Raw genomic sequence first — 6,597 nt, 5'->3', positions numbered from 1 at the left:
CTCTCTCTCTCTCTCTCTCTCTCTCTCACTGGCAGACACACACACCTGGAGACTATCTCACTCTTGATGCATTTGGGAACAGGTGAGTCACCTGGAAGCCACTTTAAACAACCTGTTACCCAGGCTGGATAACCTGCTTTTGAGGGTAGGACAAGTTTATTATTTTACTGCTGGGTAACACATGGCATTAGGTGATTTTAACACACATTTTAACATTTTGGTTTAAATTACACTGCAGTTGCCTTTGCTTGAAATAGCACTGACTTTGACTTTCTCACCAGATAATGTGTTGTTTGAGGTAAATCATCTAAACTGTAAGTTATTTAATAAGCTTTGTACCAAATGTACTAACTTTTTTTCTAATGCCGTTATTTTAGGGTTGTTATAGCCTCTGCTGTTTTGCCTGTATGTTAATTTGCTGCTATCTGTGCCCCTTTTTGTAAATACATTCATTTTCTCCAAACTGGACCAGCTAATAAATGGATGGGCCAAGTCCTGGAAATATTGAGGCCAACTGTTAAGGTCTGTTAATGCTCAAATCTAAACCTCAAAACCTTTTCTGTGTGAATTACAAATACCATGAATGATGCAAATGTAGCAGCATTTCTATCAATCCCAAAGGCCCGGTAGTTTTAATAATGCACTTGCATTAAGTAGGGGTAATCACAAAAGACACTTTAAAGTGTCAATTTCAAGATTTTCATTTAAGTGTCTTTTGAGTCTTTTAATCTATCACCACATGAGGTAACACAATTGCGATTGAGCCTGTGACCCACTGATGAAATTGTACAGAAGTCCTTGTATTTTACAGTTTTTTGAACTGGGTTCGCTGCACCCATTAGACCTGCCAGAAGTGCGGTTCAAAAAACAAACCTGCCATTAACCGTTTATCGCCACGAGTTTCACCAAATATAACGAAACAGAGATCTTTGATCACTATTTTATAGAAAAGAAATGGTCAAAATCAACACAGCAGAGATTGATCCTGAGTTTTAATCTCTAGTAAGGGTGAAGCTCTAATACTCCTGGATTCAACACTTCCCAAAATGTATCTTTCTGTTGGACCCTCTGTGCCTGGTAAATACTCACATCTTTAAGAGTCTTATGCCAAGTTTGTAACAGTCTATTAAAAATCTATTAAATAGTTGTGAACTCTAAAATGAAGTGAAGCCAGCAACATAGTTCATGCAGTCAACCTGAATAAGTTCCTACACACTTTACTTAAAGGGGAACTCGACAGGTTTTACACAACACATGTAGCCCAATCCTCCATCTCTCTGCTTGATGCTAGCTGCTCAAGGCTATTAGCACCAAAATCACCCACTGTATATCTCTGATCAAACTGTCAGCGTCTGAGTTGCACTGTGGGTAATGTAGGTGTCAGGTTTAGATGCATGAAATAAAAAAAAATATATATATATCATCGGTGCCGCTGAATTGAAGCATCAAAGGTGGAGCTGCCACACCTGCTACTGCCGCCACTGCTGATGTTCATGAAGTGTTTCAAAAGCCCCGCCTCCAGCCCAGCAGACTCCGAGTTGTTCCCCCGCAGAGAAGTAACCATCATCATCATCATCATCACTGCACGCTGCCCGCTGTGCTGAGCTTCCTTTCTCCTTGTGGAGAGTGACGAGGTCAGAGCCTAGACACTGAATACTATTGCTGTGCATTATCGTACTACCCAGATTCACATATTTGTTTATTCCACATGGGCTGACCTGAGATAACCCTGATGACATCATCAGGGTTACTTTCCAAAGAATCAGAAGTTATTATGCAACTGTTTTCAACGGCTAAATGCTACTCCGCATGATGAGTAAGTCCTTTAAGAAATGCATAACTTTTACACTGAGCACGGTCGCTGTTTATATCCTTTTGTTCTGCTTTAATAGGATTAGATTTGTTTTCGCTCTCTCGGCTGTTGTTGACCCCCTGAAGCTGATTGTACCTCAACCAAGGTCTCGGCTAAACCACAAGTGTTATTGTAACACACCCGCTACTGTACTCCTGATTTGACCGACCAGTCACAGCAAGAGGGAAAAGACCACATCACAGGAAAGACTTAAAAGCTTGGTTTACTGTTTCACATAAAAACACTAGAAATCAAAGGGGAAACATTGTGGCGATTCTGTAATCCCTCAATTATCAAGAGAGGAGGGGGAGAACAGTCCAAGGCTAGAGGTTGGTTGCTTCCTCAGTCCGCTGACAACTTTTAAACGTCACTTGATGGCAACACACTTCGACCTTCAGGAGGCCGAACTCTGCCTTACGACCGCAGCACCTAGATCAGACGCTGGACTGCACAGAGACGCAGCAGTAGACCAGAGCGTGGAGGCACACCTGCTTCCAATCAGCACCTCAATCACAACCATTGGCTCTACCACACACACACACACACACACACACACACACCAACCACTCCCAGTCAATGCTGCTCAGGCCCTGTTCAGACCTGGCATCGACGTGACTCTCAATGAATGACTCCAATCGCAATCACACATTAGCTCTGCAGTCTATATGCAAATAAGCACAAACATCATTTCTGTTTTCAAAGAGTAAAGTTGTTTTCAACTATTTAGACTTTGACAAACAGGTGTGTTGTGTTGTGAAAGAGAGAGACAGAGCGCACGGCTGAGTGAACCATTTCTCTGCACACAGACATGCAATAGTAAAAAAACAAAAAAACAAAACAGAAAATCAATACAGGGCGGTGAGTGATGATACCGTGGCGCGCAGCCAGAAATAAATCAATGTGTGGGAAACACTGTGAGAAGTGTAAAAAGATATTGGACTAATCAGACTGTGTCAGAGGACGTCAGTAGAGTAAAGACACATTCTCATTCACACTGCTAAGAGAATGTGGCCAGCTGTGACCACCTCTGAATGTGGTCTGAGTGATCAGATCTTAAATGCGTTTCTGGTACGTTCGCACCTGTGCAACCGAGACAGATGTCGATGCCAGGTCTGCAAATCACATTCAATGATGCAAGTAAAAATTTGGAATTCTGTACCTTGTTTGAACTCTCAACATAATGCATTACCTTAATCATTGTAGCTGTGTTCCAATTCAGGGGCCACATCCTTCGAAGGATGTGGTCTACGAAGATGTAGCCCTTCGCGAAGGTCCTTGATTTTAACAGTTGTACCGTTAGCTGTTGAACTGAGCTGAAACCCAATACTGACATATTATTTTCATTAAAGACGCTTAACGAATCTTGGGATCGTTGCCCAGGAAAAGAAAGACGCATTTAAAGGAGCCTTCGAAATGGGACAGTCTAGTCGCACAATGGGTCTTCAAATGCAGCCACTGAAGGATGTGGCCCCTGAATTGGGACACTGCTATTATTGACATGGTCTCCACCATAGTCCAATACCTCTCAGCAGTATTGTTTTCCCCAATGGTTCTGGCGCTGGAGTGTCTCTCTTTCCGCCCACTCGTTACATCTGGTGACAGCTGCAAACGGATGTTTTATAAACCACTTATACAGACTAAAATGCAGTAAAATGAAGTGCAGATGAATGTCTGGCTACAGGAGGGTCAGTGTCCACACATCATTCATCTGAACCTGGATTACATGGTGTGGTCTCTGGTCGTAGGTTCTTCACTCATTGACCTGATTCATCATTTCTAGGTGATGAAACTTTTAAACATAAACACATTCTTTGGCAGCATAGTCAGCTGCAGAGGTAATATAGTGAGAACAGATATATTTTAGTAGTTCTATCAACAGACGCCCATGTTCCATAAGATAGAGCAAAGTGCTGCAGAGGTGTAATGTAAATTACTGTAACTGTAAAAAAAAATAAATCCACCTTTACACCCTGAATACCAGAGACTCAGTCTCAGTTGGCATCCCACATTTCTTTCAGTAGCCACTAAGGTTTTATGATGCTGCTGCTTGACAAATAAAATCCCTGTGGTATGCTTGGTGTTTCATGTTTCATTTCCAGTATTATGTCATTTCTAAATAGAGTGTATAAATATTTAACTAACTGTTATGCAGGCGTTGGTGAAATGGGAGACCTGATTTGCGATCTCGTGTGGACTCACACATTTTCCTCTGTACTTTTAAATTAGAATCTGGCCGTCTGTCTCACACATACAACTGAATACATTTCATGCAGTAGCTAAATGATGCCTTATAAACTTGCACATTCACAAAGTTATCACATTTACTAATAATTACTCAGTGGGAGGAGTTATTTGCTTTTTACTTTCTGGACAAACTCACCACTCCTTGGAAAAAAGCTGTTTGGCATGTAATAAGCAGTGTGCTTAGTAGAAGAATCTAAGTGGTCATATTCATTGGTATTTAAAGGGAAACTCTGGTTTATTACAACCCTCCTGTAGCTCTGGCCATCAGTTATGATAACAGTGTACTCGCCAAAGTAACAGCTAAAATCTGGGGAAAACAGCTACGACACTGAAACAAAGTTTTACTTGGCCAGAAACACAATCAGTCATTTTAAAAGAAGTAAACGGTTTAGCCATGTCATTAAAAGTATTTTATTTGGAGGTAAAACTGCATGTGAGTGGACCTGAAACACAGCAGGTCAACCAGCAGCTGGAAACTGAACTGTGCAGGATGTTTGCAAAGAACAGTGCAGGGTAATAATTTTGTTCTTCAAAATAACTGACCTGTGGCTTTTAAAGGCTTTTAAACAACCATAGGTGTTTTTTTCCAACTCTCTGATATTACCCATAGGTGTCTCCTGAAATAGCTCCCCTATGGCAGCGGGCTTACCGGACCTAAGTTGTCATGGTTACAATAATAAACACGCAGACTGTACCGAGAGCGGCATACCTACCTTCGTCACCGTGGTTACTATAATAACGGTCGTGCCTTGGTTAGGTTCGGGAAAAGATCGTGATTTGAGTGAAAATAACTACGTCCTCAACATTAGATGGTCTTTGTTGTCATGGTTACATTAATAACCACCTGTTTTGTCAATCGGCCATGAATAATAGAAACAACATAAACGTCATCTTACGTAAAAAAATAAAAAGGAAAATTGTGCTGTTGGTTGAAAATGTGGAGATCCTACAGTCACATTACACATGTGAAAGCAAGTAGCCAACCAAATATAAACCCTTTAACCCAGTGGTTCTCACAGTGGGGTCTGGGGACCCACAGGGGTCCTTGAGGGGGTTCCTGTGGGTCCCCATCAAAAAGGGTAGTCATTTATTTTCACTCTAATTCTACCCACAAGTAACACAATAACAGAATGTGTGACAATTTTTTTTTTTAAGTTTCTGTAATAAAACATCCACAAGCAAGTTTAGGGGTCATTGACGAGAAAAGGTTTTAGACCACAGCTTTAACCGACCAGCAAAGTCAATATATAAGCTAATTTAACATTAGTACGGTGCCATGTTGATTCTCCAGCCAGGCCAAGCGTCATGTCAACACAGTTCTTCTCCACTGCACATTCCAGCTTAAAGTCCAGGCAACGGTAAAAAGAAGCAGGCAATTGCAGTGCGGCCACCTGCGTCACATTTGTGTTTACTTCCTAAATGTTCCGGAGCCTTTTGAAGTCACTTCCTTGTTTTAGATAGAAGGCTGCCCTTTTCTCTCCGAGCGAAGAATGTAGCTGTGAGCAACGTGCGCAGGTCCAGCTGTGAGCCACATTACCAACTGGTGCAGGCTCCAGTGCTCCGGTTCCATCAGGGCGTTACTGAGATGTCGCGTTCACAAGAATGGGATAGATGGACGGATGGACAGACAACCCAAAAGCATAAATGCCTCCAGCTCTGGCTGTCGCCGGCACGGAGACATAAAAACAACTGAAACATAAATATAATATGATTGTATATTATAGTCTTTTTGCACCTCTCCATCGTTGATATAATCTCGTACATCCAGATATTTGGGCTGGACTGTATCAAGATATTAATTTTGGATATCGCCCGAACCTGATGTAACCGTTCCATGCCTATTGCACATGTGCAGAACACATCCAGTAGCTGTACATCAACACCCATGGTCGAAATGCACACACATCCGTAGGCTGCCTTGATGTATTCATACATTTTCTTGTATACCAGGGACTTAACAACTTTTTTTGAACAAGATACTTGAAATGATCAAAACAGAAGTGGGGAAGGGAGCACCTTGCTGGAGGTGATGGTCAAACAGAAGCACATCATTGACAAAAAAGAGGCCACATCCATTTTCTCCAGGTACTGGTGGCAGCAGCCTTAGTAAGGCAGCCCAGATGTACCTCTGCAAACCACTTCTGCCAGACCTTGCTAGCAGATCCCGAGGCATTTCCAGGCCACATGGGATATGTAATCCCACCAGAGTGTTCCGGGTCTGCCCCAGGGTCTACTCCAGATGTATCCTAAAAGATCCAAGGGCCACCTCAACTGGTGAATATATACAGTGAAGTTTTTTAATTAAACATATGAAATGTGAATATGATAAATAGATGAATTTGAAATCGCAACACTCAGAAAGAAGACATTGTTTTAACAGTATATGACATTTTTCACATGGATCTGTTATTGAAACAAAGACAAAAAAAACAATCCTTTGTGTGTTTACAGATCTCTGCAGCAGGAAATGTTCTCTGCTGTGATAATTCACCTTCTTTATC

The sequence above is a fragment of the Seriola lalandi genome, unplaced genomic scaffold (genome assembly GCF_002814215.2).
Source record: "Seriola lalandi dorsalis isolate HSWRI2012SDOR001 ecotype SW California unplaced genomic scaffold, Sedor1 jcf7180002054571, whole genome shotgun sequence".
NCBI classification, from domain to species: domain Eukaryota; kingdom Metazoa; phylum Chordata; class Actinopteri; order Carangiformes; family Carangidae; genus Seriola; species Seriola lalandi.
This window is presented reverse-complemented; position numbering follows the sequence as displayed.